Source organism: Octopus sinensis, linkage group LG11 (assembly GCF_006345805.1).
Source record: "Octopus sinensis linkage group LG11, ASM634580v1, whole genome shotgun sequence".
In the NCBI taxonomy this organism is placed as follows: Eukaryota; Metazoa; Mollusca; class Cephalopoda; order Octopoda; family Octopodidae; genus Octopus; species Octopus sinensis.
The window spans coordinates 3,894,410-3,908,640 of NC_043007.1; the positions used below are offsets into that span (position 1 = coordinate 3,894,410).

Below are 14,231 nucleotides of genomic sequence, written 5' to 3' on the forward strand. Positions count from 1 at the left end.
AGAGGACAGAGAAGGGATGAAGAGTAAGAACACTTGCTTAAGCTTTGAGACTGGCAGCTTGCTAAAATCCTGCTTAATAGCATTGCTAATTAGCTGATGAGTGCAATGTCTCAAGAAAAACAAGAAAAATTTAGCAAGTGCACCACAACTTCATAAAATTGTCACTGATGCAGTAACTGCTTTTTGTGTTTGTAACTTTACTATTTAAAATATGATTTCAGCAGACACTCGTATTTTCTGTTGTGATTTCAATTTAATATCTGGGACAGTGGCATAGATAATTAGAATATTGAAATTCTGCTTTAGAAATAGAAGTTTTAAAATTGTAATTAGACATGATATTTAAAGGATTGGTCTACATATCAATCATATAGTGTAGATAGAAGCATAATAGGTAATATTAATAGTTTGGAGGATTCAAATGATTCTGGTGTTAAGTTCACTAAATGAAATAAGGTTGTATGCCAAGTGTACTATCCTTCCTCCTTCAAAATGATTGTAAGAGACAACAGAGTTCTGATTAGAAAATTACTATTTTTAAACCTCACGACGTGAGATATTCAGCAACAGTTCTTTGTAGTAAAGCTTGTTTGCCAACATAACATGGCAGTCCTGGTTTAGGACGAATGTTGCTGTAATTTAACCCCAGGAGACATCGTTTCCAGCTGGCAATACGACACAATCTGTGTCCTTATATTTTCAAACAAGGGAATCTAGCCGAGCAATTATTCTGTGCTGATGAAGAGAAATAACCCAAAATTGCGATACACAGATATTGTTTTGAGCTGAGTTGGGGTGCTAGATTCCCTTGTTTGAAAATATAAGGACACAGATCGTGTCAAAAGGAAAAGAAAGATTCCATCCAGAAAATAAAAATGTTTTTAAAAAATCAAAAATGTCAACTAGATAGTCACTAGGAGATAACAATTTACTCAAAGCAGCTGTCCTCTGCTTCCACCACAGCCTCAAGCCTGCTCCAAAATCTGGTACACACATTCCTCATTGTGTTCCTGGGAAGATCCTCAAACGCCTTGGTCTTTGCCACCAGCTTGACCTTGGTGTTGTAGGCAGAATAGTTGATGGCTTTCTCCTTGGGATTACCATATACGGAATTAGGGGGTCAGATATGGAGATTGGTGAAGTTATAGAAATTCTTTGAAAACTACTTCAAACTCTTTTTGTAGCCAAGGCAAGGAACTAAATCTTACTCCATATGGCCTTCCAGTAGCAACCCTCTCCAGCCAGATTTTGACTACAGTCTCCAGCAGCTTTGCTTAGCCATCTGAATTGAGGCCCTGTTCAAAGATGTGGGTTGACATGACATGATCCTCACTGGGGACACACCCAATGGCCATCTCAGTTTGGGAGAACTTGGCTTTCGTGATATGTGGGACAGATCCATATCGATCTGACAGCCTTTATGGTGTTCCCAGAGCATTGAGCAGCAGTTGTAATGTTGGCATTTTGACACCTGGTGTGAGTCATTATGATACAGGTGATTCTCTTCCAATATTTGATTGGCTTCAAGTCCACCATGTCACCTAACTTTTTCTCAATTGCAACTTTAATCATTTTGCTCTCCAATGCCATTGACTGTTCAACAATACATCAAGCTCTTCCTGAAAAAAAGGAGACGTAAAATGTTGTCAGATTTAACCCAAACACTCTGTGTGTTGTTATAAACAAATTCATTAACTCCAGGTCGTTTCTTAGGTATTTTATTTTCTGTTGAAATATTTGATGATACGGTCGTTATATTTGATTAGATATGTAACTGATTAATATTACAATAACACGTCTTGAGTTTTTTAAGTTAAGTCCTAAATCTTCCCCAACCTTTATGTTCTCAATTGCTTTACTCACTTTTGCTTGTCTGATCTTCACAGCTGGCATCTTTGCTGGCTTCAATGAGACAAGATTGTTTCTAATCCATTTATTCTCTTCTTCGACTATCATTCAAAGAGACTTTAATGCTTCTTATGCACATCGGCTTAGAAGAATACACTAATATCATTGGATAAAACATAATCTCATAATACACACTTACACACACACACACACACACACACACCACACACATATATATATATATATAATATATATATTATATATATATATATATATATATATATATAATACATGCACATGGATAGCCAAAGACAAATGATGGCTACTCTCCATTTCTACCCTTCTTATGGATTCCCATGATAAATCCACTGTTTTGCTTTGTTCCAACTCTTTAACCTTATTTTTGTTTTCTTGTGAATTATTTTCTGCATTTTCTGTTAAACTGCTTTGGTTTTTCTCCCTACACCTCAGAGTGGTACCCTGCTCCTAACAAAAACTGTTTTCCAAATAACTTTAAAATAGGTGCAGGTATTGCTGTGTGGTAAAGAAGTTTGCATTAGAACAATGTGATTTCAGTTTGGGTTTCACTGCATAACACTATAAGTAAATGTCTTCTATAGCTTTGGGTCTTCTATACCAGTGCCTTGTAGGTGGAACTGGTAGATAGAAACTGAATGGAAGCCTATTACACACACACACACTCACACACATGCACACACATTCATATGTATGTGTGTATGCATGCAGATGTGTTTCTGTATGAATGTTTATATTCTATGACATCATCATGATCACTGTTTAATGTCCATTTCCCATGCTGGCATGGGTGGAGGGTTTGACTGAAGTCTGGAGAGCCAGCGGCTGTACCAGACTCCAATCTGATTTAGCAATGCCCTTCTCAATGCCAACCACTCCAAGAGTGTAGTGGGTGCTTTTTACATGCCACCAGCACAAGAGCCAGTCAGGTGGGCCTGGCATTGATCCTGTTTGGATAGTGCTTTTTACATGCCACGGCACAAGGGCCAGTCAGAGGGTACTGGCATCGACCACGTTCATATGGTGCTTTTTATGTGCCATCGGCACAGGAGCCAGTCAGTGGGCACTGGTCACAGCTACAATATTGGTTTAACTTGACTCAACAGTTCTTCTTAAGCATATCATATCGCATGATGCATCAGGGGTACTCTTAACTAGGCCGCCGACAATTGCCTGTCAACAAATGGCCCAATAGCTTTGTGTTTTCAAAGACGAGTATAATAAAAACATCCCTTACTTAAAAAAACAGGAAAGGATTAGTGACAAGAAGAGCATCAAGTTGTAAAACAATGCCTCAATAATAAGTCAACCTATGCTGGTATGAACAAATAGACTTAATTGAATGAATTCAGCTCTAATCCAGGTGAAGCGACATGCTTGCTTGGTTATCTAATTTTGCAGGTATAATTTCTAATTCATTTAGATGATGTTTCCTTTGTGTTGCTCAAGGTTTTTAGTTGCTTAAAGAAGTAATTTTTTATTGCTTCATGCACAGATTTAATTAAAGTGGTTGATTGGCAGAATTATTAGAATATTAGACAAATGCTTTGCAACAACTGTTCTAGTTCTTTGTGTTCTGAGTTCATATCCTGCCACAGTTAACTTTGCTTTCCATCATTCTGGAGTCAATAAACAAAGTTCCAGTCAAGTACTGGGGTTGATTCTCTCTCTCAGAATTGACTATGTCATGAATGGATTATGAAGGGCCACTCCAAGAAATGGAGAAAGGGTGAGTGACCGGCTGATAGTCTTTTATTCAGCATGCTATAAAAAGTGTCCTTAAGAAACCAGAGATGGCAGGTGTAGATGGATCTTCTGTATGGCAGAATGGTTGAAGCAGACAATACATTGTGCTTATAAGCTATTCATACTTTCTTCCTCATCAGAAAGCCATCGCTCTTCCTTCTCTGAACTTGATTTTGAACTCTTCCTTCAGGCTATATGCTAAGGGTTTATGCTAACTGAAATAACTGAAGGAGCATAAAAACTGGCCATGTTAATACGGTTTGTGCTGACCTGCTGACAAAGGGTTTCTGTCACATCAGTGGTTTTGCTCTGTTGTATTGTTAAAGTCAGCTGTAAATAGAAGACCCAGTTGTAAATAGGCATCACATAGAAGCCCAAGCACTAAGTGACATCTAATCAACATCTGCTTGTAATGTTAAACTTGTATGGAATTAAAATTCTTACATGAGAAAAATAACATTGTTACACCTTAGTTAGTAGTGTATTGTGGTGATGGAAAGAACATTTGAAGGCTTTATCATCATTACCTTTTTATCATAACTTCCATAATGTCACCGTGTGAATAGCAGCAGCAGAACAACTATGATCTTTCTACCCAAAGGAGAAAGAACCGAAAACTTCAATGCTAAAGAATAGGTGGCTAAAAAAATCTAAAGAACTGATGAATAGAAGAATTGTGAATAGAATAACTATAAAACAAAAGACAAGAAGAAATATGGAACAGAAGGAATCTCTGTTGTCATTATTTATTTTTTGTTTTTTGCATTCATTCTTGTTTCTCTATGTTCCAAATTATCAAATTCTGAAGTTACTTCTTTCAGTTTTGAGAAATTTGAATACATAAATTATCAGCAAAATAAAACCAGGATCATGTTAGATAATGGAATGGCAAAAGGAGTGAAAGATAAAATAGATTTTCTGCTGAGGTTTTCCATATCAATTGGCATGCTGTTGCCTTTATTCTTCTAGCAAAAGACACTAAATTGAAGATGATAAAATGAAAGCTAAAGAAATAAACAAACGAAATCTCCAATAATTAGAAATTGGAATCATTTGATGAACAAGGCAGATAAGGAAACTGTTATATTAAGAGATATAACCCGGATTCTTGATACAGATAGCAAAATAAAAGCAAACATCTTGTTGCATTTTGTATTATGTGATGGAAACAAATGTTCTTGATAGCATTTTATGTTAGTGCAAATGCGTTCCTGCTCCTTCTCCATTCTCTTCTCTCACCGCTCTATCTTCTTATCATCATTATCAGTTTATTGTTTATTTTTTATTTTTCCATGTTGTCATTGGTTTGACAGATACTCCTTACAAACACCTGTATAAATGACAAAATTTCTGTTTTTGAAGCACATGGAACTATGACTTAGTTCTGTTTACACACACACACACACACATATGCATACAGGTATGCTCATATACATATATGTACACATACATGCTCACTCTTGTATAAATATGGTATTGGTGCTTTGATTATTAGATGACTTGAGAATCTCACAAATTTTGATATTGAACTGTTTCCACTGAAAAACAGTTTATCAGGTAAATGTAGGGAGGAAGAAATAAGGATCATCTCAGCTTCCAACTATTTGAGTAAAAAGGGCCAGGTGTTGTGCATTAAAGGTGTATGTGGATTTTGAAACACCTTATAGATTAGCTTTGTAAATGAGTTTTTAGCTTTTGTTGTTTACCATCTCCTGTGAATCCTTGGGAAACAAAATGCAACCACAGTCACTGCATATGATATAGGGAAGGAAAAGCAATGCTCACGACCCTTTTCAAGGGCACTGAGAGTGAGGAAGTGAAGAAATTATTCTCAGAGCAGAGACTTGCCTGATTGTTTTCCAAAGTCTAGATTCTGCTAAAGGCATACCAGAGAGAGGTAAGAATTGATGTTAAACTGAACACTACAGAGCTCAGGTGATGCCCAGCATGGAGTATTGCTTTTACATCCGGGATAGTGCTGCCACTGCACACATAAAAATCCTAGACCATATTCAGAAACAGGCCACCTGACTGACTGGTACAAAATCACTCACAGATATACTCCAGTTCCGGCCCATATTGTGCTATCTTCTCTCTATACCTTTGCTACCCCTTTTATGATAGGCTGTACCCCTCAGAGCTGGCTTTACTCGTGCCATCTCCTCCTCTCATAATGTTTACTGCATAACTTCCCAGGCACCATACTTATCACAATGTCCAATCCTTCCTCCTCAGAGCATTGCCCCTCTGAAATTTTCTCCCTGTTCATGTCTTTCCTGCAGGTGTTAACTTATAAATGTTCAAGAAGAATATTAATGGCATAACTCTCACTAGTTAGGCAGAGCCTGTTAAGGGCACTACTCCTTTCTCCAGAACCAATAAGTTAAGAAAATTTGATGAAGTCTACCATCTAAAAACAAGAACTGTCTCTCCAATGGGCTTTCCCACAGTGTCTATCAGATTTCACTCAGAGTTTTAGTCAACCTCAGTCCCTGGTAGAAGACACTTGCCCAAGGTCTTGTATGGACTCAAGCATAGTTTTAGCTTGCTCTGAAACTAAGCATTTGACTGACTACTACTTCTAATTCATACAACTACTTGAAGACATCCAACTGCAGCTCTCCAGTAACAATTTTCAATATAACAAAGTGTGTCTCTGATTAACTTTTGGGGTTTCACTTTTATGGTTTTTATCTGATGCTAGATGAATTTTCTGGACATCGGTATAACCAAGATAACACTTCAAGAAGATCTGTACCACTTTGCATCTAGGAGGACCGAATAATGCAGAAATGAACCACAAAACATTTACTGTGGATTTGAATTTGAGATTTTTGGACTGAAGGATCAGCACCATGTCTGTTTTGTAATTTCACTTCTACAGTTTTACATACATTTTGGATGTGCTATGTGTTAACTTTCCAATTACTGAAGCCATGAAATTACACTTTAATAAATATTTTTCTTCGTATGTTAAAGAATTTGCTATTTATTGCTTTTAAAGTTGACTGTACTTGAAATTGAGTTAGGTTTGAGTTACATTATAAGTATCCTATCCCAAGAGATTTCCACCTCCTCCATCACTAACCATCACCACCAACCACTCACTCACACTCAGGATGTGTCAGGCAACTGAGAATAAAACTAAAGAAGAAAAATCCAGAATACCAAACATTAACAATGGATACACCCAGCAAAATGACACACATGTTCAACTTAATACATCAAAGAAATAAAACTACCCTGAACCCTAATGATGGCCCCAATGCAGCCACAGAAGCAACTGCCATCAGGTATCCTCTGACAATGTCATCTGCCACACCTACAACAGAAGATCCCACCCCACCCCCAACATGTCTGTGGCACTGCAGAACTGCTGGCCAATTCTTATCTCTTGATGATGCTCCAACAAGTTCAAATACGGCACACTAGAAGGCCAAGTGACACTGGGAATCACATGATCACATAATTTGCCCGGGTCTTGTCATACATGAACTGACCCTTACTTATCATGTAGGCCTTTACCTGATACCCACTTGCACTACACTTCCGATAACGGATTCTGTTATCTTTAACCGCTTGGAAGTAGTCCTTATTAACTCGCTGGAGTTATCGATGATGTCCTGGATCTGCTGGTTGAACTTGGCCATTGAAATGATGTCTGACTGCTGAGAATGTTTTTCTCCTCTGGCTACAAACGACACATCCAACACTTTCCCAACCCCGAGTATGAAGAACCCAGTCATGTTCAAAAAGCTGGCGGTATCCAAGTTACTGTGGTTGGCAGCTAGAGCTAAAATCTTGGCATGCCTCTTCATTTCCTGTTGGTATATCTGAAAAAGAATTGAGAAAGTTAAAAGTCAGTAAACGCTGCATAACATTACATTAGATCATCTATTATAGTCTGCTGAAGTTTGTTTGCATATATCCAACACACACTCTCCCTCTCTCACTCCCCCTTTCTCTCTGTACACACACACACACCCATGCATGCGTGTACACATACACACACACCCTGTTTTCTTTTAGGATTTCTACATTCTTGTTCATTGTAGAAGTAAATAGTCTGATGTATGTTTGTGTGGTAACTAGAATTAGAAACATTTCAGTCTTTTCCTAAAACTTTACAGTGTTTTGTACAACCATCAAATTTAAGTAATACGGTACAAAGTCATTGCCATTGTCACTGGACTGGCTCCTGTGCGAGGTGGCACGTAAAAGTGCCCACTGCACTCTCAGAGTGGTTGGCGTTAGGAAGGGCATCCAGCTGTAGAAACTCTGCCAGATCAGATTGGAGCCTGGTACAGCCGTCTGGTTTGTCAGTCCTCAGTCAAATCGTCCAACCCATGCTAGCATGGAAGCTGATGTTAAACGATGATGATGATGATGATAATACAAGGATGATTTAAAACAAAGTTTACCCATCAGATGTCCAGCTGGTGATACATTTTGCTTGGTTTCATTGTTCACATCTGTGGTTCTCAGTCATTTTTAACTACGGACCTCCCTGATTCTTATTCTACTCTACCAGATCCTCATAACCATTCTCTGTTTAAAAAGAATCCTATTATATTTTCATGATTAAATATTATTACAGATAATATTAAATAATTATTAAAATATTTTTCGTATTGTGGAAGTATTTATTTCACATAACTTTTAACAACAAACTCTTATATGGACGCCCAAGGGTCTTTGGAACTCTGGTTGAGAATGACAGGCAGAATGTGTTTTCTGTAGTTTGTTGTTATTTGTTATGCAGAGATTGGAGGCCCATGCATGACTGGCCTAATCCATGACAGATATAATACATGGCAGAAATGTTAGCACACTGGGCGAAATGCTTAGCTGTATTTCGTCTGTCATTATGTTCTGAGTTCAAATTCTGTCAAGGGTGACTTTGTCTTTCATCCTTTCGGGGTCGATAAATTAAGTACCAGTTGCATGCTGGGATTGATATAATTGACTGGCCCCCTCCCCCAAAATTTCAGGCCTTGTTCTTAGAGTAGAAAAGAATATATTATTTTACACTTTGTTAAGGTGGTGCGCTGGCAGAATCGTTAGCACACCAAGCAAAATGCTTAGCGGTATTTCATCTGCCACTATGTTCTGAGTTTGAATTCTGCCTTCCATCCTTTTGGGGTTGATGAAATAAGTACCAGTTATGCACTGGGGTTAATATAATCGACTAGCCCACTTCCTGCCAAAATTTTCAAGGCTTTGTGCCTAGAGTAGAAATAATTCTTTTACACTTTGTATAGCAATGATTTAGTGTACAAGTAGGAGTTCACCAAAGATTGATTCTCAGACTCCTCTACTATGTCATAGCCCTCCAGGCTATAACAGAGGAATTTAAGAGTGGCTGCCCTTGGAAGCTCCTCTATGCTGATGACCTTGTTCTTATTACTGAATTACTACCTGAACTAGAGAGGAAATTTCAGGTGTGGAAGCATGGTCTGGAATCTAAGGGCCTTAGAGTTAATTAACTAACACCAAAGTCCTAGTAAGTAGAAAAAATGGACAAAAGTCAAATTCTTTCAGAAAAATGGCTCTGTTCAATATGTAGAAAAGATGTTGGTAGAAACTCCATGCGGTGTACCCTGTGCAAGCTATGGACATATAAGATGTGCAGCAGTATTAGGGGAAGGTTAACAGAAAAAATAGTCTTTGTGTGTGGCAGGTGTGTAGGTACAATAAACACTAGGAATGTATAAAGAATAGACTTCCTTGAATGTATGTGGGGGCAGGGGATCCTTAGAAGTAATAGATAGCTTCCGTTACCTTGGCAACCAAGTTAGCAGTGGAAGAAGTTCTGAAAGTGTAATTGCTAGAATAAAAACAGGTTGGGAAAAGTTCAGAAAGCTACTACCTTTGTTGGTAACACAGGGTCTTTCTCTCTTAGAGTGAAAGGTAGATCGTATGATGCTTGCGTATGTACAACTATGCTACATGGCAGTGAAACATGGGATATGACTACAGAGGGCATGAAGCCATTAGTTCAGTAATGTCAGTATGCATGTACAGCAGAGTGAAAATTGATTTAAGAGAAAAACTGGACATACAAGGCATCAGTTGTAGAGTGCAAGAGAGAAACTGTACTGGTATGGTTATGTGATGCGTATGGATGAGGATGGCTGTATAAAGAAATGCTAACCTCTAATTGTGAAGGGAATTTGTGGAAGACATGGTACAGTGTAGTGAGAAAGGATCTTTAGATGTTGGGCCTCACAGAGGAGATGGCAAGGAACTGAAACTTCCAGTGGTTTGCTATGCTTCAGAAGACATGTCAAGCAAAGTAAAACTGTTGCTTTCCATACATACAGCTATGTCTTCAATGCCCTTCTCTCAGCTGAGAGGTCCTCTTGTGGATGCTGGTGACATGTAAAATCACCTGTGCCATGTTAAAGTGCCCTTGCTGGTGTCATGTAAAAGCACACAGTCCAGTTCCATGTATAGACAGCTGTGGCAGTGCCACATAAAAGCCCCCATGTCATTGCCACATAAAAAGCATCCGGTATGCTTTGTGTAGTGGTTGGCATTAGGAAGGGTGTCTATCCTTAGAAACTATGTCAAAATAGACAATTGGAACCTGGGCAGCTCCCCAGTTGACCAGCTCCCATCAAACTGTTCAACCCATGTCAGCATGGAAAGCAGAGGCTAAATGATGATGATGATGATGATGTTATTTTATCTTTGTGTTATCTACATGTAGTGTCTTTGAAAAATCTGTGCCCTTATGTATTTGTATGCTTCTTTTTTTAAATTCCTTCTATGTTGTGTGAATGTTGTGGTTAATTGCTAGTATTTTTATCAACTCTGTGTCTGGTACATTTATGTTGTTGATTGTCATAGTTAATTGTATATAATAATGTCCTTTCTTGTTGCTGGAAAGAAGGGAGGACATGGATTTGGTAGATGCTAGTCTTAGTCTATTTGTTTAGAGTTAACTTGTTAGATCTTTGGTAAAGAGTTTGAGCTGCTTGGTAGCTGTGTTTGGTAATAGTGGTAGAAGGTAACTATGATGTTTTCTACATAAAAGGCTGTGCATGGTTTGCAGTGAATGTGAAGTGGCCATGATGATACAACTTAAAATAGATGGGAAGAGATCCTTATAGAACTGAGAAATTACAGATTTTTAGATGTTTGATTATATTCTGTGTAATGCTTTGTGACGTGAAAGAAACTTTGTCATGTAACATTTTGTTTTGTTTATAATTTGGTAGTGGGAAATGGAGTGGAAAGATTTACTGATGTCAGTTATAATTGGAATGGTGCATGTTGGAGTTTTTGGTTGTTGAAGCTACCATATATTCCTTGATTGGAGTCTGAGTGTAGTAATCTGAACCTGTTCTATGAATTGATAAGGGAAATGTACAGAATAGGACTAGAAGAACGATGAATCTTTGGTTATAAGGTTGTGGCTGTTGTGTCCTTAAATTCTATGTTTTCTGTTACTCTTCCTTCTGTTGTTCCATAAAGAACCACTTTATGCAAGAACCAACTGTTGTTCTTTCTCTCTTGTCTTCTTCCTCCTCTTCCTCTTCTCCATGATATCATCAATATGAATAAAAGATGTTTCTGCCAACTATTGCCAGTTAAACATTCAATAGTTGATAAACTGACAAATTATCAATTGGAATAATTAATTTCTGTGACTATTGTAATAATTATGTTAACATCTACATTAATCAATCAATACATCTACATATTTTTCATTTTATCATTATTGAATTGGTAGAATGATTAGAATGTTCGCCTTGTGGTGTTTATTATGGTTATTTACATTCTGAGGCTAACTTTGCCTTTCATCATTTCAGGGTCAATAAAATATGTACCAGTTGAGTACTGGGGTTGATTGTAATTCACTATCCACCTCCCCCAAATTTTAGGTCTTGTGCTTATATTACAAACAATTATTATTATTATTATTATTATTATTATTATTATTATTATTATTATTATTATTATTATTATTATTATTATTATTATTATTATTATTATTATTATTAATGGCTTCTTTTCATTATAACTCTATATCAGCTGCCTTAGTACTCTTGGCGTCCTCTGGAAGCCAAGAATAGCAAGAGCACTTTTGTTTTGCAATGCATGCTAATATTATCACCACATTTATTCCATTTTAGATGGAGAGTGTTTTCCGTAGTATACAGGGGCTGTACCCATCAAGGTTATCTTTTGTAGTTCACGGACATTGGAATTACCAGGGAGTTGCTTAATATACTGCTCAGCTCCCTTCTTTATTACTACTGGTATTATCATAGTAATAAGCTTCCACATTTTTGTGATTACAATTTACAGATCTTTATAGTGAGAAAGCTTTTTGTATTCCTCTCTTGAGACATTTTGATCTTGAGGGACAGACATATCTATTAACAGACAAGTTCCTCCGTTGAAGTCCTTGATCCTGGTCGATTGGAGTCAGTTTTTCTGTCTGTTTGTATTGGGAAGTGCCAAAGGATGGTGATGCCCTCGTCATTTACTACATCCTCTGGATGGAGCCTGTACTGCTTATCATGAGATTTAATTTTGTAGTATTTACAAGCATTCCAGTGGATGTACTGCCCTAGTCTGTCATGTCTTCTGAGGTACTCCTTTTCAGCGAGGACTTGGCAACCAGAAACAGCATGATCAATTGTCTCTGTGAATTTCCCGCAAATTTTGCGTGAGGGGTTAGATCCATCTTTAAGGACATTCGCATGGTAGTTTCTGGTAGGTAAGCTCTGATCTTGCTCTGCAATATTATTATTGTTATTATTATTATTATTATTATTATTATTATTATTATTATTATTATTATTATTATTATCATTATTATTATTTTATTTTGTAGCGGTTGATGAATGTATAAGTCATTAAACAGTAAACTTGTTTATGGATTACAAATTCATTTTCTACTGTAAGACACAGGGATGGTGGTGTGGCCAAGAAGTTTGTATCACAAACATATGGTTTCCAGGTTCAGTCCCATTGAGTGTTTTCTACTACATCAGGTTGGAGCCTGGTACAACCTTCTGGCTTGCCAGTCCTCAGTCAAACCATCTGACTCGTGCCAGCATGGAAAGCGGATGTTAAATGACGATGATGACAATGATGATGATGATTATATATATATATATATATATATATATATATATATATGTATGTCTGTGTTTGTGGTTTGGTATTTCCTTTGTCCACACATGCCATTTACTCATTGGTTGTGAACAATGGCTTCACTAACAGTCATCTACTTGCAGTCTGCTATAAAACATGTCAGGTCTCTTGACATGTCTTGACATGTCCTGCAATCTTTGTTAACAAAAAGGCTCATTTTTAATGTCCTTTATTTCCAGTTCTCTATGTAAGCATATTCAAACTGTTGTTTGATATACTGGGTAATGTTGCATTCATTAGGTGAGAAACAAATCCTCACCCCAACAGGACACTCATTAATCTATATTGCAAGTAACTTACACAGAAAATCCCAGATCTTATTGCTCACAATTAGGCATTTGCAAACAGATGGGGTTGGTTACAGGAAAGACATTCAACTATAGAATACTTTGCTCCAACATACTTTCATCTAATCTATATAAACATGGCAAAGAAGATATTAAGACGACAACGATAGATTCCATTTATCTCTGGACAAGCAAATTAACTCAACAATTTTTTTGGGTTTGCCTAATTGTGAGCAATAAGATCTGGGATTTTCTGTGTAAGTTACTTGCAATATAGATTAACGAGTGTCCTGTTGAGGTGAGGATTTGTTTCTCACCTAATGAATGCAACATAAAAGACAAAGAAATGAAATGATTTATAAAAAAGCCCCCAAATGTTGTGTAATTGTGTATTTCTTTTACAATTTCAATGGACTAATCATTTTCTCATCATTTAACACTGTGTCACTATTTTCTTTCTTGCAAAATACCATTAAATTATTATTGCATTAATGCTTTATCTTCTGTCAAAAGACAAGAGATGGTTATTTAGATTAAATTTTGTCTTCAGGTTAAATTTTGTATATATCATAAGACTGCAGTCATTTTTGTTTTCATTATGTGTAACAGGATAAAATGAGTTGTTGCTTTCGTTTGCCCGAATTGCCCTATTCAGTGGCATAGAATGTAGAGCCCTCTGAACCTCTAAACTCAGCTCACTTTCCAGACTTTCTAATGAAGTGTGTAGTTGTGAATAGAGATGTGCTATCTAGCTAACTGTTCAACCTGATTTCATATCATTGATAATTATGTCCATAAATGCAGTGTAAGCAAGAATAAGTATTTGATTGGTACTCGTTAGCATTACTACTTGGATTTTGTTATGAAATGGAATGTTTAAAACAAAAAAAAAAGAGACAACTTTTCAAATTTGATTTCTCTTTTTCCACCCCAATCCATGCTGTCCACTCTTTCATATTTTCTCTATTTTTTCTTTTATTCTTTTATTGGTTTCAGTCATTCAGCTGCGGCTATGCTGGAGCACTGCCTTTAGTTGAACAAATTGACCCCAGGACTTATTCTTTGTAAGCCTAGTACTTGTTCTATCGATCTCATTTGCCGATGGGGATGTAAACACACCAGCTTCGGTTGTCAAGCGATGGT

General features: G+C 37.1%; 1 long non-coding RNA gene across 2 annotated transcripts in view; it reads right to left on the reverse strand.

Annotated features, from left to right (window-relative positions):
• Positions 1-4,386: 4,386 nt before the first annotated feature.
• LOC118765299 overlaps positions 4,387-14,231 on the reverse strand; it is a 28,107-nt gene continuing 18,262 nt past the window's right edge. For both annotated transcript variants that reach the window (XR_005001138.1, XR_005001137.1), the window contains exon 2: positions 4,387-7,463. This is a non-coding gene — a long non-coding RNA (uncharacterized LOC118765299). The remainder of the gene's footprint in view (positions 7,464-14,231) is intronic.